Genomic DNA, 24,679 nt, shown 5'->3' with positions numbered 1-24,679 from the left:
CTAATTTGAGAATGACATCTATCCACTTGAAATTCCATCCTTTGCAGTGGCCAAACCTCTTTCATCTTTCTACCCATTTGATCTAATATGATTTTCATCATTATTTTGTAACTAACCTAAAAAATATCTCTGATGAATGATGAAAACTTTTATGTCACCAAAAATCTGAACTGCATCATGAAATGCTAGTAAATTTTTGGGTCTAAACTAAATAAAGGTGACCAAAATTGACACCAACTGCATTCTTACCATGTTTTATCAAGCCTGTAACTGCATTTTCAATTTTGGCCCATTTCATTGAGAAGGCCCAAATTTTACATTTCTAGATATAACTCGAACCAGTGAATTTCTGTGCAAACACTAACCTAATAATCAGAGAGTTTGTCTTCTCTTGATTCTAGTGATATATTGTATCGCTATATTTTCCTTTCTGAAACCCCTTAAATCTCAGTTTGAAAAAATATGCCCTGTATTAAAAGCTCTAGTCTGCAACTTTGATAATTAAAATTTTTAAAATATCCTAATGTTTAGACTATGGATATGTCTTTTTAGATTTAAAAATAATTGTACGTCCCCTTTTGAAAAAACATTTAAAACTAATTTTTAAATAATTTTTTACTTTCTTCCCTCACCCTACAACTTTGAGTCAAACTCATTTAACTTTTGTGACACATGGTGATATCTGATTGGCTGACCTCTACACACACACCTACCATTGGGCACCACGAGGCACCCTCTAGTTGGTCCACTAGGCACACCATGTGGCAACCTCTCATTGGCTACTTAAGTGCCATTAGACTATCATGTCATCACCCTAGATGCATCAACCACATCACTACCAGCTGGGCCCGCTACCACGTGGCATTCTGGCACTTGCCTGCATTATTTAACCTCCAAGCAACTTCTTAATGTAGGCAATTGCCCATCGTAGATTCTAGCCATGTGTCATGATATGGTGCATCAGTCTTGACCTTTCCACATCAACATATTCAGTTGGATGTTTGTTTAAAATTTTCTCCTAGGCAACCCACCGGCTGGCATCCACTTGTGCACATCCTCATCACTAAGCCCCACACGTGAGCTTGGCTTTCACAAAAGCTCTTGTCTTTAAGACTTCTCATGTTTGGTGTATTTTTGTATTTAAAGACATAAAACCTTTACCACATAAAAAATGTGGGACAAAATCCTTTGAAGGCTTTCCACATCCTGTGCTTTTCCTTCAATTCTTGTTCACACATTCTTCATTTTGCTGCAATTTCATCCAGTTAACTTCAATATGGACTGCCTCCTCCCTATGTAGAGCGCCCTACTTGCATTCACTTTCTCTTGGCATTATTACAAGAGATTTTTTTTTATTCTTACTTTGGGGCTTTGGTTTATTAATATATCTTTGCACCTCTTCAAAACTTTGTAGGTTACCGCCTCCAAAATCGGTGTGAATGTTATCTCATTGGCTTTGCATGCCGGTGCTATGGGAGGAGACTTTTTTATATAATGTTGCCCTTGAATTTTTCAAAGAGCCTCCTACTTAGCATCAGTAGTTCACCAATGCAACTCCCCACAAAAAGCATTGTCGACTCCATAACAATCAATATATTTGATGCCTTTCATAGCCATATCTTCCAAGCATTTTGAGGACTTCAATGCTACATAAACTCCTCCATTACCATTGTTAGGATAAACCACGGAAAGAGATAAAAAACTACATGCAAATATAACTAATAACAGAAAATAATAGAACACACAAAAAGAAATGAACACAAGGCACCAAGATTTAACGTGGTTCACCCAATCCCTAGGCTACGTCCACCAAACATCAAGTCTGATCTTATTACAATCCAGTGATTACAACCTGATTACAATCCATAATCCCTTACAGCTCAATACCGCCGCAAGAACCAATTTCGCATCACAACATTATGAAAAATACCCAACCCTAAGCCCTTTTATACAAGTATTAAACCGCTTTAGGGTTATAAAATGTCGACGATATGTCAGCCATAATATGTCAGCTACCATGTCGGCTACTGCCCAAAAAAAAATTTTCAGGGCGATGCTCCGAACCCCACTATTTATGAAGTATGTACAGTACTTTCTTGATCAGTCACCACAATCTAACAATCTCCCACTTGGGGACTGATCAGGCTCCACACTAAACAACAATCTCCCACTTGGAGACTGATCCTATAGCAATACCACTACCACATGGGGCTCCCACTGGATCAAACCATCCTAGACTCTATTGTTCTTTTATTCATGTTCAGTCTAAAAGACCAACCAAAGCTAAAGAGGAGTTCAGCTTCTCCCTTGTTACAACCTTTGTCAACATATCTACTGGATTGTCATTGGTATGTATCTTCTCCAGCTTTAATTGTCCATCCTCCAAAACTGACCGAATGAAATGGTACCACAACTGTATGTGTTTGGTCTTAGAATGTAGAGCTAAATCTTAGTAAGATGAATGGCACTTTGAATATTTGTGAAAAAATAATTATCCTTCTGAGGATGTCCCAATTCTTCCAAGAAGAACTGAAGCCATATCATCTCCTTGGCTGCCTCTGTAGCAGAAACATACTCTGCCTCTGTAGTGGATAAAGCATTAATCTTCTATAACCTAGAAACCCAGCTCACGGCAGCCCCACCAACAGTAAAGACATAACCTGTAGTACTCCGCCTGGTATCAATATCCCCTACCAAATCTGAGTCAACATAGCCCTGTAAATCAGTATTAGAGTCCCCAAAGTGTAAACACTTATTGGATGTCCCTCTCAAATATCTAAGAATCAACTTGACAGCATTCCAATGCTCAAATCCTGGATGACTCATACACCTACTAACGACTCCCACTGCATGTGCAATATCTGGCCTAGTGCATACCATAACATACATCAAACTTCCTATAGCTGAAGCATAGGGTACCTTGGACATCTTATCCTCCTCTTCTTGTGTCTTGGGACACATCTCCTTAGTCAATTTCAAATGACTAGGTAAAGGTGTGCTGACAGATTTAGCATTCTCCATAGAGAAACATTGCAACACCTTCTCAACATAATCAGCTTGAGATAGCATCAATGTTCTGTTCTGCCTATCTCTACAAATCTTCATACCAAGGATTTTTTTTTCTGCCTCCAAATCCTTCATAGCAAATGCATGGGCTAATTGGCATTTTAGCCCCTTAATATGATCCATGTTAGACCCAACTACAAGCATATCATCAACATATAAACATAAAATAATGTAGCTATCATCATCCAACCTCTTAAAATAAACACAGTAATCTGAATGACACCTATTATATCCATGCTCATGCATAAAACTGCCAAATTTCAGATACCATTGCCGAGGTGCTTGCTTCAAGCCATATAAACTTTTCTTCAATTTGCACACTAAGTTCTCCTTACCTTTGACCTCAAAACCCTATGGCTGAGCCATATATATTTCTTCATCCAAATCACCATGAAGAAAGGTTGTTTTAACATCCATCTGCTCTAAATGAAAATCTTCAGTAGCCACAAGACTTAAAATAGTACGAATAGAAGTCATTTTAACAACAGGAGAAAATATCTAATCAAAATCAATTCCCTTTTTCTGTGCAAATCCTTTTACAACTAACCTGGCCTTAAATCTTTTCTTACCTCCTTCCTCTTCTTTCAACCTGTAAACCCATTTATTCTATAAAGCCTTTTTACCTGCAGGCAACTTGCACAAATCCCATGTCTTATTTTTCAGCAAAGAGTCCATTTCATCTTTCATTGCAGACTCCCACTGAATCTTAGTATCCACCTGCACAGCTTCATCATAACTTTCAGGTTCACCAGCATCAGTGAGTAAAATAGAATACAAAGAGGGAGAAAACCTTTGTGGAGGTCTAATTTTCCTTGTTGACCTTCTAACATTTACTGGTGTGTGTGGTATTTTTTGTTGCAGTTGTTGCACATCATGAGGAATGGCTGGAACATCAGCTTTTGGAGTATCACCCAACACTACATAATCATCTTCTTTCTTCTCATGTTGCTACAACAGATCTTTGTACAACACTTTCTCATTGAATATGACATCCTGACTTCTAATAATTTTAAGATTTTCAAAATCCCAAAGCCTATAACCAAATTCATTAATGCCATATCCAAAAAAGACACATTTCTTTGATTTAGCTTCTAGCTTGGTTCTATTTTTAGATTCTATATGAGCAAAAGCTTCACAACCGAAGGTCTTGAGAAAAGAATAACTCACCTTCTTACCAATCCATGCTTCCTCTAGAATACCACAGCCCAAGGGAGTAGAGGGACCTCTATTAATCAAATATACTGTAGTATTGACAGCCTCCACCCACATGTGTAAGGGAAACCCATCATGCAACCTCATGCTCCTTGCACGCTCCATTATAGTCCTGTTCATGCGTTCAGCCACTCCATTTTCCTGTGGAGTCCTTGGAACAGTTTTTTGTCTACGAATATCATTAGTGGAGCAATAATCTTCAAATTCATGACTGCAATACTCACCACCATTATCAAATCTGAGACATTTTAATTTCTTACCAGTCTCATTTTCAACCAAGCATTTCCATTTCTTAAAAGTTTGAAATACATCAGATTTCTTTCTAAGGAAATAAACCCATACTTTTCTAGTTGCATCATCAATAAATGTAACATAATAATGAGAGCCACCAAGGGAAGATACCTGAGCCGGTCCCCGTACATCTGTATGCACAAGCTCTAATTTCTCCTTTTTTTTTTGCTTCCCTGTCTTTACAAAACTCACTCTCTTTTGTTTTCCATACACACAACTTTCACAGAAATCCATATTCACACATTTTAGACCTAGTAAAACTTTCCTTGAATGAAGTAATTTCATACCTTTCTCACTCATGTGCCCAAGTCTATTGTGCCACAGTGCTGTATCAGAATCTACAACAACTATTTGTTCTCCCTGCTCAACTGCAGTAATTGTTCCTGAATATTCATTTTTCTCTAAAACAATCAAAGTAGAAGGAACAATATGACCTGTACAAAGATATAAGGTGCCTACTTTCACACCTTTTGCTACTACAAGGGAACCTTTTGAAACCTTCCAATTTTTATCATTAAAAGTAACTACACAACCCTCATCACCGAGTTACCCTGCTGAAATTAAATTTCTACTTAGTTTTGGAACATGTCTTACCTCATGTAGTAGCCAATGATTCCCATTCTGCAACTTAATCTTAATTTTTCTCTTTCCAACAATTTGAAAGGGTTCATTATCCCCCAAATAAACAAGCCCAAAATCCCCTTGGACATAATCAATGAAATAACCTCTATGAGGTGTAGCATAAAATGAAGCACCAGAATCTAAAACCCATGAATCATCAACACTCTCTAAAGACAGAAGCAAAGCATCCTCTTTGGATTTGTTACTTACCACATTTTCCTCCTTGTCTCCATCTAATTTATCACCTTCATTTTTCTTTCGATTCCAGCAATCTTTCTTTTTGTGCCCTGGTTTCCCACAGTACCAGCAATCATTTGGTCCTCTCAATTGAGACCTCCTCCCCTTTGACTTTCCTCTTGATTTCCCACGATTCCTAGAGTTACTTCCTCTTTTAGTCTTTCTGCCCCTGCTTTGTGCATTTAAAGCACTTCCTGATGTAGATCCACCTGAGGATTTTCTACGAGTTTCTTCACTTAAAATAACACCGATCACATCATCATATTTTAGGGTACTAGATCCAGGAACAGAATTACTCACCGCCATTACCAAGCCATTCCAGCTTTCAGGCAAAGAACACAAAATCAAGAGAGCCCTAATTTCTTCATCAAAATTGATACCCACAGAAGATAATTGACTAGTAATAGTATTAAACTCATTTAAATGATCTGCAACAGATCCACCTTTTGCCATTTTCATATTAAATAAATGCTTCATGAGAAATACCTTATTTGAAGCAGAGAGCTTTTCATATAGTGTCGCTAGGGTTTTCATCAAATCTTCTATCATCTTTGATTTTGTAATATTAAATGCCACCGATGGTGCCAAGCATAACCGAATGCTTTCGAGTGCCTTTCTGTCCAAAAGATCCCATTCAGCCTCTGACATAGTTCCCTTATTCTTGGCTTTTCCTTCCAATGGCTTCCATAAATCCTTCTGATATAAATAGTCTTCCATTTGCATCTTCCATAACTGGAAGTTCTGCACATTAAACCTGTCAACCCTCAACTTACCCTCATCTGCCATCGCTCCCACTCAACTGTGAGACTCCCACTTAACCGTGAAACTTTCCTGCAGAGAATAACTGAAAGACAACCTTTATCTGATACCACTTGTTAGGATAAACCAAAAATAGAGATAAAAAACTACATGCAAATATAACCAATAACAGAAAATAATAGAACACACAAAAAAAAATGAACACAAGGCACCAAGATTTAACGTGGTTCACCCAATCCCTGGGCTACGTCCACCAAACAGCAAGTCTGATCTTATTACAATCCAGTGATTACAACCTGATTACAATCAGTAATCCCTTACAGTTCAATACCGTCGCAAGAACCAATTTCACATCACAAAATTATGAAAAATACCCAACCCTAAGCCCTTTTATACAAGTATTAAACCACTTTAGGGTTATAACATGTCGGCCATATGTCAGCCATAATATGTCGGCTACCATGTCGGCTACTGCCCAAAAAAAAATTTCCCACTATTTATGAAGTATGTACAGTACTTTCCTGATCAGTCACCACAATCTAACAACCATCTAGAGCCCTTAGGATATGATATGGGGCTTCCATAATAATTCCACCCTCCTTTGAAATACAAGGTAATTTACATTGCTGAAAAAGGTTACTTGTTCAAAGTCCAACCCAAAATATTTCTGACTTTCAAAGAACTTGTGTTGCATCATGTGTAAATGGACTTGTCATAATACACCAATGTACTCTAATATATTGACCTACAAAATTAGGTAAAAACTAAGCTACAAGTCTTTGAACATGTAAAATGCACTTTTCTTGAAATTGGAAGAGAGATTGACTAGAAGGAAACCCTATGTTGAAGCATCCTTTTGGCTCTGAACTTCCTAATCGAGTACCCTAGCCTCCAAACAAAAAAAAAACTATGAGCATGCCCTTACAAATGGCTTTTAGTCCCATTTTCTACCATATTTCCCTTTCTTTTGGTGTTCTTTCTAAAGCAGTGAAGACACTTTCCTCTAGAACTGGTTCTGGATTTGTTATAAGCTGATCTCACAAGAAAAGATTGTTTGATAATGCGACCAACTCGAGGAAGATCCAGACTCTTAAGGTCATTGATCAAAAGCTAGCACTCTTGCAGATTAAGTTCCTTCCATAATGCTAGGGTTTTTTCTTGACAAAAATACATGAGCCGCTCCACCAAAGCCTGCAGTGGTTCTATTTCCTCAAGAATTTCAACACATTTGTGCAATTTACCTGCATCACACAAAGATGTAATAAGTGCATTATATGTAGAAACTATTGAAAAAAATATTTCTCTCTTGATTTCTTCATATAACTCCAGTGCCTTCTACCAATCTTTTGCATTGCAACAGGAACCCATCAATGAGTTGTACATAACATTCCCTTTGTATTTCTTGAGGAGTTTAGAAATCTCCCAACCCAAAACTTGCAACATATCAATTTCAAACATAGTCTTGGCAATCTAATGAATTTAGTCAGGCCCCAAAGTGGGTCCAACTAAAATAATTTCGATTTTCAAACAACTAAATTCTCAAAATTGATCCACTAAGATCTTTAAACTAACTCAAATCAAAATCAAGCATTGAATTATCCTTAAAAACTCATTTTTTCTGTTTACTGCCAACTGTCATTTTAGTGCCAGAAGGTCCTTTGATTGGCCTTAAAAACTAATAAAAACACCTGATCGAGCTCTAAAATCAAACCCATTAATTCCTTGTTCTAATTATTTGTTCACTGTCATGAGGACAATATAAATATAGGATTTGGGCTTATGACGAATAACTAGGTGCATTTGGCAAGTGGTCAAAGTGGGCTACTCAAATTTTTCAGATTGAAACAATGACAGAAAAGTATTTTTTGCAAATGGAATTGACCTAGGAAAGTGTGTAGACAAATTCATCAAGACCTAAAAATTGGCACACTTAAAATATTTTTAGAGTAAAACATAGTGGTACAATCCATTTGATTTCACCTATCACAAATCTCAAGATATGACATCACGAACATGGGTACTAACAAATCTATATTTCTTGACACTAGTAAAAGTTAGAAATTACATTAGGAATTGTGTTTGAAAACTGCTCAAATGGATTTGTTATTACCTCAAAATTGAAACATAGCATGTCTCTGACCTCTACAATGTAGCACACAAGAAATTTTAGCATTTTGGTCAACTGGGTCAAAGTTTTAACAAGTCAAATAGAGCCTCCTATAATTCAAAACAATTCATATCCACATGACATCAATAAATGACCAACTTTGAGGGATTCAAGACATAATCAAATGGATTCAAAATGACTTGAAATTTGAAATATAAGTTCTTTGGTATGGATGCTAAACACTTCCAAAGTGGAAACTCCTAAAACATTACTAGGTATGAGATATTTAATTGCAAACATAGCCTCCTGTCGCTATTTGACACAAGCAAAAATGCCGATTTGACAAATGCTCAAAATAGGACTTCACAAAATGGCTTAGAATGGCAATTTATCTTCATGGAATGAGTAGACATACTAAATAGAAGGTGTTAGAAACATTAAACACCTCATGGGCCTCAAATGGACAGTCAGGCACATATGCATGAAAAGCGCTTATAGGGCTTGATTTTTCAATGGTACTCAAAATCAGTGCTTTAATTTTGAGTCCCAACAGTGGCTCTATCTGGGGATGCATGTCCCTTGTAGGAATGACAAGGATTTAGATCCTTGGAAGAAGCAGACCATTCCCAAAACAACAAAAATTTCTCTCGAACAGCTTTATTGAAAGCAAGAAAACTATTGCTACTATGTACAAATGATGGCCTCAGGCCACAAACCTTGAGCAAAAACTTTTACATCTATCATATACTGGATTTTCATTGACATTCTCAGGAGGTAAACTACAATTTTCATTCTCCTTTGTTTCACCCAATAGATCAACAATTTCAATCACTTTTTTAGGAAAAATAAAATTGTTATCATTCTCATAGTGCCTATAAAACTCAAATACTACTTCATCATCATGCTCATTGTAAGAAAAAACATCAGCATGATCATGATTACACAAACTGAACTGGGAATCAAAATCTAATAATGATTCGTGCATGCTGATTAGAAACACAAAAACTTCATATTCTACACCATTCACCAAGTTGCATGTACTAGAAACTTGCAACTCGCCTTGTGTCTCCAGCTGCAAGGAGTATGTCAAATCTAATTGTTGTCTACTTGCAGTCATGTCATTCACTAAATTAGAATTATCTTTTACTGAAACCTCTTCACATTCTTCAAACAACTGATCAGTTGCCAATCATGAAAACTCATTCTAAAAGTGTTGATCTAAACTATGTTGATCACAATCATTTTCTTCATCTAACTAAATATTAGAATAAACCTTGAACTTATTTTTACAAGACTTAGCAACATATAAAGAAAATCTATAATTTGATTGACAAATTTCATTGTTTTCCTCTTCATCATATGAAATGTCAAAACAAATTTCAGCAAGATCAACATGAAAAGAACCTGAAATAGTATCAAACTTCCCTTCACTAACATCCCTCACATCCAAAAAGTCATCATGTGCAAAGACATTTGAGGTACTATCATCTACACCTCCAAAATCTTATAAGGATTTTTTGGATTCTACATCTCTTTCTACATCAAACTTTGGGGAAGTAACTTGACTAAATAAAGAAATATTGTGACAATAAATATGAGCATCCTTAGAAATACTTATATGCTTTTCAAAATCAAGAGCCAGTGAATCTAAAATTTCATCAGGGCTAAAGAAGACTGCCTCACAAATCTTCTCCTAGCTATGATTATCATCTAGATGACATGAAGAACTTACAGTAGCAAGATCATTAGATCTGGAAATGCAACATTATTATGACATTCATTCTTATCATGGCAATCACTACCTCTACTGCTATTACATAATTCCTCAACTTCATATTTACTGTAACCAAGTTTATTTTCACTTTGATGTCCATCTTCTTTATGTTGATTGTAATTACCCGATTAATTAACATTTGAATTCTTCTCTTCACATTTAGAAGACAAATTGTCTTTCTATACGGATTCATTATAGTCATTACTACCTTGACTTTTAGCACACTCATTATTATCATTAGGAGATATATCATGAATTCTATAATTATCATTTTCCATCTCCTCAATGAATCTTTCAATTTGCAAAATTCTTCATAATCTTATAGGTGCTAGCTAAGGCAAGGAAGATTCCTTAGGTCTACAATGAAAAGGCATCTTGCTAATTACTGATTTAAACCTTAAATAACATTGTTCGACATTTACATCTTGAGTACTGCCTACTTCAATTCTTATAACACTGATAATCTTTTTGTAGATCAATTTATTCAACATAACAATTTTGTTACTCATAGTTTCTAAACTTTCAAAATTTGGCAAACTAACCTCAAATCTAAGATCTGACTCCATCATAAAGTAAAACCTCTACCTCTTCCTTCTTGTGCTGAAAATCACTTAATAGAGGCAACCATGTTTTTAACATTTGACTTCAATGAAAAGAAAATATGAAAACTAAAATACCTCAAGTGTTGATGCAAGATATTGATCTGCTGATTTGGCATAAGTGTGGGACTGAAAATTGGCTACAATATGAATCATAGTTCAAGATAGAACTCAGTACCTATCAGTTTTCTACATGCAACTTACATGATAATAACTGAGAAGGCAAAGGTAAATATGTGTAATATTTTGAAGTACCAATTGTTGGACAACATTGAGAAACTCAAGAAAACAAGAAGTGTGGTGTTCAGGTTTAACTCATTACTGATACAGCTATTCTTCAAAGTAATGAGGCAATTCCTTAGTATGCCTAATAGGGAATGGGAAAAAAAGAATTAGTGCAACACGAGCTTGGTGACACATCACTAAAGAGGACAAACTGAGGAGAAGATCATTGAAGATACCGAAAAAATGATGAAAGGTTTTCATTCTATGATGAAGAAGTGGTATAGAATACCACCCTCACTAGTGGGGAAGTACAAGGATGAAATATGTTTCATGGTTGAAATAGATGTAACATGCATGGAGGTAAGTTGTGCCAAGAGTCAAGTTCATAGACCCTATGAGATATGAGTTAAGTGAAGAAATAATTTAGGGGTATGTGAAGATCATAATCAAGTCTGAAGACAAAAAGGAAACTCCTAGATGGGGAACTTGTGTAGAGAAAATTAGTGAAGTAGAGAGAAAGATCTACAGTAAGGAAATCAAGAAAAATGTTGAGAAAAAATTAGAATTAATTCTCAAAGAGTCAGGAATGACCAGAGAAGAATTCAATGAGATAAAGTGTATAGCCTTGGAGATGAAGGCTAGTGGTCAATCTGAGGTATTGGAAGCTACTCATGTTTCCATAGAAGCACCTTTAGAGGGAATAATAGTAGTAGGATCTATTAGAAATAGATAATACTAAAAGGAGGGAGGGGGGGTGAATTAGTATTCTGCAAACTTTTGCCCACAACTGAATATTTTTAATTACTGTATAACTTCATATGAAAGTAAACCAACAATGTTGAATTGTAAATATAACCATACACTAAGATAACTCATCACACTATTATTTGTTAAATAGGGAAACCCTAGCCAAGGGAAAACCCCAATGGGGATGATACCCACAAGATTATCCACTAAATAGAAAAGAATTGTGTTAAGGATATTGACCTTGTTCAGAGTCTATCAAATACATATAGTATCTCGAGTCCTTGTTGGTGGACTATGCCCTGCTAAAATTGTTAGTAGTTTCTTCAACCTTATTAGGAGTTGGTAGATGAAATAAAATGCATGCAAGAAGAGCCCACTACTTAACACACAATATAAAAATAAGTTTCTTCACAAGAATAGATATACATACAATAATGTCTCACTACTGTATCTTGAACTTGCTCTAATCAGACACCAAATTTTTTATCTCATAAGGCTCACATACTACTTAAGCTTCCTTCACAATAGTTCTCATTATGTACACATTAAATCCACATCACTCATTATCTGCATAAGATATGATCTTTACTTATACCGTACAAATTACCAAAACTCTTCTTAGTCAGCCTTGATGCTTCCACAAACTTGACTAATTAAAACTTAGTATGTCATCTCATCATGATTAAGTAATTATCTTGTTATCAAAATAATTCCTTAAGTCGTACAATTTAGTTTATTGGCATGCTCTATTCTACTTTGTTAATTACCTAAACCAATAATTTAATTGTAATTTTTGTAGTATTGTCCATATAGGTTTGCGCACTAACATATGTCATTATGACATTGTAAGCTATCAATTCTCAACTATGCATGAGATAACTCAAAGTCTATCATCCATATATATTGTATCTATCTCTATACTGCTACAAACTACCTAACACTTGGACAATTTTCTATCTCTAATTACATCATGATATATGAAAAGAATATGTTTCCATAAATGACAAAACTCATATATCTACCTAGCCATATTTCCAAAAATCTCCCCCTTTGGCATTGATGGAAACATTTGGGAAAATTAGGTAAGTCTCAAAATGATGTTGTACAAAACAATAATAAATACAAAAAGTAACTACTCAAAATTGCCTTCAAAACTTGAAAATTTTATTCATGTCTTGATGGATCATTACATCCCTTATCACTCCTTTACAATAATTTCTTAGATACATAGCTAACTGCCCACCTAAATATACATATACAAATTTCCTTACATACTTATCCCTTACATATATATACATATACAATTTTCCTTACATACTTCTCCCCCTTTGACATCAATGAAAAAGGTGTCAAAAAACTGTATAGAAAAATTGTGTTGCCTTCCTCTGATCAACTTGACATTTTGGATATACACTATTTGAAACCAAGTTTCATCTTATCAAATTCCTTTTGGTTCTCTTTTAATATATTAGATATAATTATGAGTGCACAAAGTGCATAGGATGCCACTTCAACTATGCTCAAGTCAGTATGGGAAAAATTGTCATGAGATGCCTTTGCTACAAGACATTCCTTCGATTGCCTCTATTAAATGATGACTTTAGGAGATAAATATTCTCTAAGGGCCAAGAATCTCTTTATTACCTTCTCCTTATCATATTCAATTCCTCTTATAGCATTGTGAATTTTCTCCATTTTTGTTCCAATATCTTCAATGTTTTCCTTTGGTTTTTGTAATCTAACAATGAGTTTGAAGCTAACTCATTTGGCCTTTCATTTTATTATCAATTTTTGATAGAATAATTGTATAAAATTTTGAATTTTCCATACAACATCTTACCTTCATCTATACTCTTCCTCAGTTTTTTAATGCACACATTAATTGTTTTTTAAGTCATTCCTAACATTAGTACATATTGTGTCAAATAGTGATGCATCATGCTTTTTCTATGCTTGTACTGAAGCAATATCAGACAAGGTTGTTAACTCTGCATCAAAAGATTTTACAATATCCTTTGCCTTTTTTTGGAATTCTATTTCTATTATAGTTATGTATACTGTCCTTTGGATCCTTTCCATAACTTCTGCCAATGTTCTCTCCAATGTCTTTGCTAATTCTTCTCAAGTAGCTTTCTCAAGGAGCTCATTAGACCTTTATGACCATCATCATCATTAGATAACACTAGCAATAGTTGAACTATTTTTGCTGAGGTAGCTATTGCAATAGGTATAACTATTGATACAATATAAGGTATGTCAACTTCATGCTAAAAGACTACCTTCCCATATTCAGTTTCTACATGTTTTAGATTAGGAAAGAATGCAGATTCTTGCATCACAATCTTCCATTTTTACTATAGTTTAGAAGTTTCCTTTACTTCTACCTTCTTTCTTTCTTCTTCTAGTCTTGCTTTCTCTATCTTTTCTTTTTTCCTTCTCTCTTCTTCATTTTTATATTCTTATTTCTTTCTTTCCTATTCATCTATCTTCTTCTTCTCTACACTTTTATTTCTTTCTTCATCACCCTCTTCATCTGAGCTAGAATTGGCATTAATATTGCCAAAAATATTGGTCCCATATCTTGCAAAAAGGTTCTCTTTAGCATCTAAAGTTATATGTGTACTATCTACTTGCATGGATTCAATACTAATAACTATATGAGGAGGTGAGTAAGTTTGTTTAGTGTCTTGAACCTCTTGTTCATCATCACTAGGAGTATTGACTTCCACATATACTGGACTAGTTGTCTCAAGCTATGTACTCTCCTTGGTGACTTTAGGCATGGAAGTCATAGACTTCACTATGGCCTATTTAGTTTCATTCTTTAACTCTTCATAGTTTCCCTTCATAAGAAGAATCACTCTTCTTTTATTCCTCAACAAAGGCTCAATGCCTTTCAAAATCCTTTCTACATCCTCATTAGTGTTGACTTCGCCCAATTTCTTAATCATATTCTCTCTTAATTGTGTGTCTTTCTCTATTACCATTCTCTCCCTATTTATAATTGTTTTTTACAAATATTCTAGTATCTTATTTTGAATACTATTAAATCTCTTATTCCTCAAAATCATGTTCCTCACTATAGTATTTTCTAGCCTTCTCCTATCCATGTTACTATACAAACTATAATACTTATTTAAATGATTTTTTTTTTCATTATTTATAATCATCATAGTTATATTTTCAACTTTAGGCTTCCAAGATTTCTTACTAGCTGGTTTCCTTCCTTCTCCAACTACCTATTTCAATGCCTTATCTTTAATCTCTTCATTAGACTCCTTAGACTCATTGATTTGTAGTGGCTTCCTTCTCTTTCTGGGTCCACTGGTGGTTTGGTTGACCCTTTTTCTTAAGGGATTGTGTTGGTTCTTTCTTAACCTTCACTAATCTCTTAGATTTCTTCTATTCAAATGGTATAGTTACCACATCTTCTTTAGATTTTCTCTTTTGCTAACTAGGTTGTACCTTGACTAGTTGAATTTGCATGACTACTACATAAGCTGCAATAGGTATTTTTGAAGTAGACCCTTCTACTATCACTTCTACAAATGGTTCTACAAAGGCAATATGTATGGCTAATAACACCTTACTTTTCCCACTAACCTTCATTTCTAAGGCTATACCTTTAATTTAATTGAACTCTTCTCGTGTCATGCCTGACTCTTTAAGGATGGAGGCAATCTTCTTTTCCACATTCTTTTTAATATCCTTGTTGTGAAGTTAAAAATGAACTTCGCTTATCTTCTCTTCATAAGTTCCCCATCTTGGCCATTAAGTGTCCCTTTCAAACTACAATATAATCTTTGTGTAACCTTCAATGAGTTCTTCACTCATTTCATAGACCATGGGTTCAATAAAATTCACTTTAGGTTCTATTGTCTCCATACAAGTTGTGTCAGTTTCTACCATAAAACATGTTTCATCTTTGTATTTTCCTACTATAGAGGGAGGGATTCTATATTTTTACTTCATCTCATATTGGAATTTTTTCATCATCCTATAAGTGTCTCTATCTTTGACATCTTCTAGTCTATCCCTATAGCACTATGTGACAATCTTCATTGAGCACTCATTACTATCCCAATTCATCATTCTAGGAAATTTCTTGGTTGCGTAGAAAAATAGGTGTCTCATTAAGGATTCAAATCTAAACATTGCATTCTTAGATTTCTTCAACTATGCAATGTTATACAATAACTGCAGTACGATAATTTTGCATATGCTTAATTTCTTCTTCTCAACTTCCATTACATAAGTTGCATGCAAAAATCTTGCTAGCACTAAGTTTACTCTATAGATGTGATTAATTTCATATCCTACAATCTTGCTCCAATACTCTGAGTCCAATGTCCTGGATTAGGTCAACTCTCATGTCTATTTCATCAAACTTAGTTTTCAAGTTTGTTTCAACTATCTTTCTTACATTCCTATCATTTACATGATTATGACCTTCATTACTTAAAATTGTGACCTTATGAATTAGGTAATTGTCAATAATAATAGGCACATCTCCTACCCAAAAAATTTCTTCATGGACTCTACTCAGAATAAATTTTCTCCAGTCATGATTATAAAATTTCATGTTAAACATATATTTAATCAGGTAAGTGTACTCACATTTTAGGGTTAGATCTCCATTTCATATAACTCCTAAAACCTTGTGAATATCTTCATCCTCAATACTCTCAAATTTATAGTGAATGTAGCTTCTAACATCTTCTACATGAAGTACATATGACAGGATTTGAGAAAATGATCTGAATGGATCATCAATGAGAGAAAAAAATGGATGCTTCTTGACCTTACACCTAGGTCTCTCACTAACATCATAAAGTGTCTAGCTTTCTATACTAATAATTATTGATACTAAAAATTCCAACTAAATCTTTATAAAATACCTTTAATATTGTGCATTAGGGCTTCTGCAATTTTTCACTTCAAATGCCTCACTTCACACTTGAATTTGTTGTCAAATCGATCACAAATTGCTCCAAACGCTTTACATGATCAAATGGTATTAAATATCTCTTACTCACAATCCTTAAATCATTTCAAATTTAACTTTGCAATAAATGTGCATCTACTACAACTTCAAAAGATGTCATTGATTAATAGTAAACTTGTTTTCTTCCATACAACTACCTTTGATCATAAAAATGCTTGCACACTTGACCATAGCTTCCTAATGCAAGAGCATCCTAGGTGTAAGAGAAATTTTGCATCACCCAAAAATATTTTATTTTTAGTCTTTTCTATTTTAATAAGGACTAGTAGACAGGGTGGTTACTATTTATGGGAACTTGCTTTTTTTAGTAATTTTTTCATATGAGCTTGGAATGTTCTCATTTTCTATATGAAGGTTCATTTTAGAGTTATAATCCTACCATAAAAAATCTCATTCCTCTAGCTTAAGTATCAGAGAAGTTATTATGGATTTTTGATGGAAACATTTGCAAACAATTCTTCAAGCTCACCATTGGAGGCCATAGAGTGCCCATATGAGGCCGAAAAACTCGATGGAAGGGCACTTGTACTATTTCAAGCTTGTAGATTAGGAGTTGGCATTTCTAAAAAGTGGTTATAATAGCCAATGAGAGTAATGGTTCGAGAATTATGGTCTTTCATAGTTGGGCTACCTAAAATATGTCAAATAATTGTCAAAGATTTATTTGGCCAACTCTATATGTATTGTTTAGGGTTTTTCAGCCCTAGGTATTAAGTTTCATTGTCTAAAACCTTCCCAGGTGGCATGCAATTGTGTATTTAAGAAAGGCTCAAACATTGTTTAGAAGAGTTCTAGGTGATAGTTCGTAGCTTGTCTTGCAAATTATTATAATGAAGGCACCCATGTGGGTTAGCATATTGTACTTTTGAATTCTATACTTCCACATTTGTGGCACAAATAAAAAGTCCATATTTTGTTCTTGAATTTGTTGTTGTTTCTTTGTTTTTTGTTATGGTTTACAGTATTAAGGGGAGCATCCTTCTTCAAGAAGTATCAAAGCTAGAGCTCTTGAGTGTGTGGATAGATTGCCAACTGTGAGGCAATTTACACCAGGATTGTTATTTGAGCTAAGTGTGTAGACAAATTGCCAATTGTGAAGCAATTTATACTAGGGTTCAATGGAAGTACAAAGATAGTGTGACGAAAGAGCTATAGGCGTTACACCTAAGGGTTTCCTAACCTTCCAAAGGAAAATGCAAGCATTGGAAGAAGTGATGTGCAAAGGAATAATCTTCCTGTAAGAGATGAAAGCAAGGATGAGGGTGAAGTAGAAGAAAATGCCAAAGTAGATGAAGTTCTAAACCCAAAGGAAGAGAGGCTTTCTAGGGCCATCTCCAAGATTGGAAAAAGACCTAAGTTTGAAGTTTCTACATTTTCAAGAAATCTTAAGCAAGAGAATTACTTTGAGTATGAATATATTGATGATCCTAATACAGTCAAGTTTGCAAAGGCAAAACTAAAGGGACATGCAAACATCTAGTGCTAGGAGGTTCAGTTGGAGAAAAATAGAAAGGGAAAGGACAAAATCACTAGATGTGAATGGATGGTAGCTAAACTAAAGTGACAATTCATTCCTATGTATTATGAGATTGATCTATTGAAGAAAATGCAAGGGTTGAAGCAAGCAAGAAAATCTATTCAAGAGTATACCAAAGAGTACTAGCAAGTTCTCACTAGAATTGGTCATTCAGAAGCTGATAAGGAGAAAGTGGCTCTTTATCTTTATGGGTTAAGGCTTAGAATTTATGACAAGCTGAGTCTAGTTTGAATGAATAGTATTGAGGAGAAATATTAGTTTTCCCTAAAAGTTGAGGAGAAATTAAGCAAGAAATTTAACAACAAGAAAAGCAGAAGAGGTCATGGTGGAAGATCTAGTGGGTGATCTTATGGAGGCCATAAAGATGATCAAAAGAACAAGGATGAGGCTGGAAGTAGTAGTAAAAACCAAAGGGGAAAAATTTGAATCATTTCCATGATTAGAACAATAGAGATCAGAGAGAAAGAGGCAAATGACAAGGATCTGGGAGAGGAGGCTTCCATGGGAAATGTTTTCACTGTGGAGAAGAAGGGCATAGAGCATTTGAATGTTCCCAGCACCAAGGAAGGATAGATCAAAGAACAAAAGACCAAGCTAGAGTTGCACATGTTGATGCAGATGCAAGATCCTCACATTTTGAAGATGCTAATAGAGTAGAATTCAAAGTTAATAGAAGATTCCTACTGAGTGGTGAGAATGAACCTAATCAAAGAAGCAACTTATTTTGTACAAGATGCAGATGTGAAGATAAGTGTTGTGATGTGATCATTGATCGTGGAAGTACTAAAAATGTAGTATTAGAAATGATGGTCACCAAGTTGAAGCTGAAGAGATAGAAACACCTACATTCATATGGTATTTCTTGGGTGCAAGATGACCACAAGGTCATGATCACTGAGTAGTGCTCTATGAAGTTCAAGATTGGAAGCTACTAGGATGAGGTACTATGTGATATCATACCTATGGACATATGTCATATGTTGTTGGGTAAGCTACTTTAGTTTGATAGGCATGTTGTATATGATGGGTGAGAAAACAATACACTCTAACCAAGGATGGAGTGAAACATAAGTTGAAGCCATTTAATGAGAAAGAAGGGTATGTAGTGTTGCCAGAATATGTTTTGTTATGGAAAAGAGTTTCTCAAAAGTATGAAGCGTGAGCATATGTGTTTTGCTATCATTCCAAAAGATACTAAAGAATAAGTAGAGGAGGTACTTGTAGAAGTTTTAGATATTTTGGGAGAGTTTTCTAATATTATATTAGATAATGTACATGATGGATTTCCTCCAGTGAGAAAGATCAGTCACCAAATGGATTTGGTTCCAGGAGCTAGTTTTCCAAACAAGGCAATGCACAAAATGACACTAGTAGAAAGTGAAGAGTTTAACAGACAAGTTAATGAGTTGTTAGAGAAGGGATTGATTCAAGAGAGTATGAGTCCATGTGTAGTACTAGTTGTATTAGCACCAAAGAAGAATGGAGAATGGAGGATGTGTACAAATTCTTGTGCTATCAACAAGATCACAATCAAGTACAGATTTCCATTGCCAAGGTTGGATGATATTATAGACTATTTAAGTAGAGTTGAATATTTCACAAAGATAGATCTAAAGAGTGGATACTATCAGATTTGTATTAGAGAAGGAGATGAATAGAAGACTTCTTTCAAGACAAGATAAGGTTGTATGAATGGTTAGTCATGCCTTTTGGGCTAACCAATGCACTAAGCACTTTCATGAGGCTTATGAATGAGGTACTGAAGGAGTTTCAAGTTAGATTTTTCAATGTTTACCTATATATTTTTATCTTTAGTAAGACATTGGAGGAGCATTTGATTCATATTCACAAGGTTTTTGATAAATTGAAGGAAGAAAGGTTGTTGATAAACTTGAAGAAATGCAATTTTTTAAAGAAGGATTTGGTGTACTTGGGATTTGTAGTCTCAAAAAAAGGTTTGAAAATGGACTCAAAGAAAGTGAAGGCTATCCTTGAATAGCCTACTCCAAGGAGTGCAACAGAGGTAAGATCTTTTCATCGACTGACTAGTTTTTATAGAAAGTTCATAAGAGATTTTAGCACTATTTGTGGACCCTTGACTGAAACAATGCGAGGGGATAGGAAAGAATTTAAGTAGACTATAGGAGCAGATAAGAGTTTTAATCTATTGAAATAGAAGGCTACTATGTAACCAAGTTTAGCAGTTCTTGATTTTAACAAGGTGTTTCAAGTAGACTATGATGCTAATGGTAATGCAATAGGAGCTATTATGAGCCAAGAAGGTAGACTATTGCATATTTTAGTGAGAAGATGAATGATGCAAAAAGAAAATATTTTGTTTATGATCAGGAATGTTATGCTATAGTTCAAGTATTGAAGAAGCGGAGACTCTATCTTCTTCCAAAGGAGTTTGTTTTGTATACTGATCATCAAACTTCAAAATATTTGAATAGTCAAGGAAAATTGAACCAAAAGAATTTGAAGTGGGTTTAGTTTTTGAAGAGTTGTAATTTTTTTTGAAACACAGGAGTGGGAAGTCTAACAAAGTTGCAAATGCTCTTACTAGAAGACAACTTTTGCCTATAAAAATGTAGATAGAGTTGGTTGGGTTCAAGGAACTCATTACTTAGTATCTAGATGATCCTAATTTTGGTGAAGCATGGAAGGCTTATACAGAACCTATTACACTTGATAGGACAAAGTGGTTGGATTTCATGATCCATGATATTATATTGTTTAAAGGAAGCTAGTTGTACATTCCTAGAAGTTCAATGAGAGAGAATCACATCAAGGAGAAGCATAGTGGAGGATTGGTCGGACATTTTGGTAGAGATAAAACCATAGCTTCAGTTGCTGAGAATTATTACTAGCCATAGTTGTAGCAATATGTGAAGAATTTTCTACAAAGTTGCAAAGTATGTTAGATGGTGAAAGGAGTAGAGTAGTATATAGGGTTGTATCAACCATTACTTATACCAGGGAAACTGTGGGAGGATGTTAGCATGGATTTTGTTCTTGGATTACCGAGGACATAATGAGGGCATGATTCCATTTTTGTGGTGGTTGACAAGTTTTTTAAGATGGTACAATTTATTCCTTGAAAGAAGACTAGTGACAATGTTCATGTGGCAGAGTTATTTTTTAGAGAAGTGGTAAGACTACATGGTTTTGCAAAGTGTATAGTTTTAGATTGATATACCAAATTTGGAGGATATTTATGGCATACATTATGGAAGAAGTTGAAGATAGATTTGAAGTTTAGTTCATCACATCATCCGTAGACTAATGGACACACAGAAGTTGTGAATCACAGTTTGGAAAACTTGCTGAGATGTTTGGTTGGGGATAGCCAAAAGGATGGAATATGATTTTAACACAGGCACAATTTACATATAATAATTTTATGAATAGGAGTACTATTAAATCACCATTCTAGATTATATATGAGAGTAGTCCTAGAAATGCTTTTGAATTGAGGCAATTGGATAAAGGAGAGATTGGTACTACTGAAGCAAAAGAATTTGGCAAACATTTGAAGAACATCCATGAAGAGGTGAGGAAAACTATCACAAAGATGAATACCTAGTATAAACCTAAGGTAGATGTGAAAAGAAGGTATAAGGAATTTCAGATTGGAGATGAAGTCATGGTTCATTTGAGAAAAAAGTATTTTCTAGTGGACACATATAATAAGCTATAGATGAAGAAGTTTGGACCGTGAAAGATAGTGAAAATACATGATTCTAGAAATGCGTATGAAGTGGACTTGCCTACTAAATTGAATATTTCACTAGTATTTAACATTTTAGATTTGATAGATATTATCAAGGAGGTGATGGAGATGAAGTTGCAAAAGTGTAGTGGGGTATTCTAGCAGCTAGCTTGGCTACAAAGGAGATTGAGGAAATACTGGACAGTCATATCAGAAAAATTACAAGGAATAGAACTTATGATAAATACTTGGTCAAATGGAAAGGGAGGCCAATAGAGGATTCATCATGGCTAGCAAGGGAGGAGGTTAACTATCTTGGTTTTCCTCTGAACACCTGAGGCATGATAGAGTTACTTCTCAAATTGCCCCAAGTGCCTGATGCAAGAGCATCCTGGGTGTAAGAGCAATCTTGCATCACCCAAAAAAAAAATTCAATATTTTTTATTTTAATAAGGACTAGTAGACAGGGTGGTTACTATTTATGGGAACTTGCTATTTTTAGTAAGTTTGTCATACAAGCTCAGGATGTTCTCATTTTCTATATGAAGGTTCATTTTAGAGTTATAAACCTACCATAAAAAATAGTATTGCACTAGCTTAAGTATCAGGGAAATTATTATGGATTTGCAGTGGAAACATTTGTAGAAAAATATTTAGGCTCACCATTGGAGGCCTTTGATTGCGTAGATGAAGTTCACATTTCTGAAAAGTGGATATAATAGCCAATCAGAGTAATGGTTCAAGAGTTATGGCTTTTTGAAGTTGGGCTACCTAAAATATCTAAAATAATTGTCAAAGATGTATTTGGCCAACTCAATATGTATTGTTAGGGTCTGTTGGACCTAGATATTAAGTTTCATTGTCTAGAACAATCTCGGTTAGCATAAAATTGCCTATTTAAGAAAGACTTGAACATTTTCTAGAATAGCTCTGGGTGATAGTTCACAGCTTGTCTTGCAGATTATTGTAATGAAGGCACATTAGCATATTGTACTTGTGAATTTTGTAATTCCACATTTATGGTGGAAATTAAAAGTCCATTTTTTTTCTTACATTTTTTGTTGTTTCTTTGTTCTCTATTATGGTTTATGGTATTAAGGGGAGTACCCTTCATCACTTCCTCTTTATGTCCTCTACCTACTGCTAACTTCCTAACTTCAAATTTTCTTTCTAACATCAGTTCTTATTAACTGATGCTCTACCTCTACTCAAAATGCTTAATTCAAATAGGATGAGTCATAAACAATTGTTGACATCAATCTTCCATCAACTGAATCAAAATAATGCTCTTCCAAAGTTGTATGAGAACTTTCTGGATTACTAGCTTTCACAAATACTTCTTTGAATTCATCAACTTTCTTCTTAATTGCTTCCTACTAACATTTTTCATTTCTTATATCATTTATGTTATTGTTCCTTCTATCCATTCTACAAAATATTGTTGTGTGTCCAAAGTTATTGCATATCTGACATACATGTGCATTCCTTCTTTGATTGGTTCCATTCTGACCTTTAGGTGCTCTGCAAATCCTTGCAATATGTCCAAGATTGTTACACTTTTAGCATACAATATTGTTCCTTCCTCCATTAGGTCTTCTCCATCATTGGATCTGCTTTGAGATCTTCCTCTTTCATTACCTCTACACTCTACACTCTAAACACTCTACTATTTCCATTACTACTACTGAAATTAGTTTTCTTATAATCTATTGCTCTTTGTCTATAACCATAAAAATTATAACAATAGAAATTAGTAATAGGTTTAAAATACTTACCTATGCAATCTCTCTTCATATGACCAACTTCATTGCACATGAAACATGTACCTCTAAATTCATGTCTAAATTCCTTAGATGATTCACCTTGCTTAGGTTCATCAGCTTGCTCTTTTTTCTTTGGTTCATCATGTTTCTCAGACAAATCAACTATTTCAACATCTTTATATACTTTTATAGATATCATTGATTCAATTTTGCTTTGATCAATTTCTTTAGGCTTATAGTTTTCAACAACTGAATTTGATTCTTTTCTAACTTTAGTTTTCTTGGCTGATTTCTCAATAAGATACCCAAGACCTATCTTATCATATGAGGGTCTTTGTTGAAATATCTATACATAAATTTTCTCAGTACTTAAATAAATATTTTCTAACTATTGCTTAGCTTGTGTCAATTCTCCTTTCATAATGATATTGTACTTTTCTAGTTCTACATGCTTTGTTTTTAGATCTGGTTCACTTTTACTATCATATTTCTTATGACTCAACTTAAGTTCAGCAATTTTCAACTCATGTTTCAAGATCTCATTTTCTTTCTTGATGATTCTCTCTTCTTCATCATCACTAATCCATTTGTTTGATTCCTTCCTATATTTCAAATCATCAATCTTATCTTTTAGCATACCAATCTAGAATTTTTCATCTTCATACCTATCTTTTAGGTTATATCTTTCTTTTGTAAGAAGATCAGTTTGTTCAAGAGATTCTTCAAGATCTCTTTTCAACTATTCCATATTCATAGCGATCTTACTCATGCTGTTAAGCTTCTTCGAAGTAACTATGCTTTAATACCAATTGTTGGAAATAGATAATACTAAGAGGGTGTGAATCAACATTCTACAAAAAAATTCCCATAATAGAATATTGTTAATTACTGTATAACTTGCATATGAAAGTAAACCAACAATGTTGAATAGTAAATATAACTATACACAAAAAGAACTCATAACACCATTATTTGTTAACTAGAAAAACCCTAGCCAAGGGAAAACCTTGGTGGGGATGATATC

At 34.5% G+C, this 24,679-nt stretch overlaps 1 pseudogene; it reads right to left on the bottom strand.

Moving 5' to 3' along the window:
- Window positions 1–1,542: 1,542 nt before the first annotated feature.
- LOC149554894 (UDP-N-acetylglucosamine diphosphorylase 2 pseudogene) lies at window positions 1,543–23,854 on the bottom strand (annotated as a pseudogene).
- Window positions 23,855–24,679: the final 825 nt, after the last annotated feature.

This window comes from Cupressus sempervirens, chromosome 5 (assembly GCF_028749045.1).
Source record: "Cupressus sempervirens isolate cs-2001-9-10 chromosome 5, ASM2874904v1, whole genome shotgun sequence".
NCBI lineage: Eukaryota > Viridiplantae > Streptophyta > Pinopsida > Cupressales > Cupressaceae > Cupressus > Cupressus sempervirens.
The sequence above is the reverse complement of the archived record's forward strand: the minus strand, read 5'-3'. Positions and strand labels throughout refer to the sequence as shown.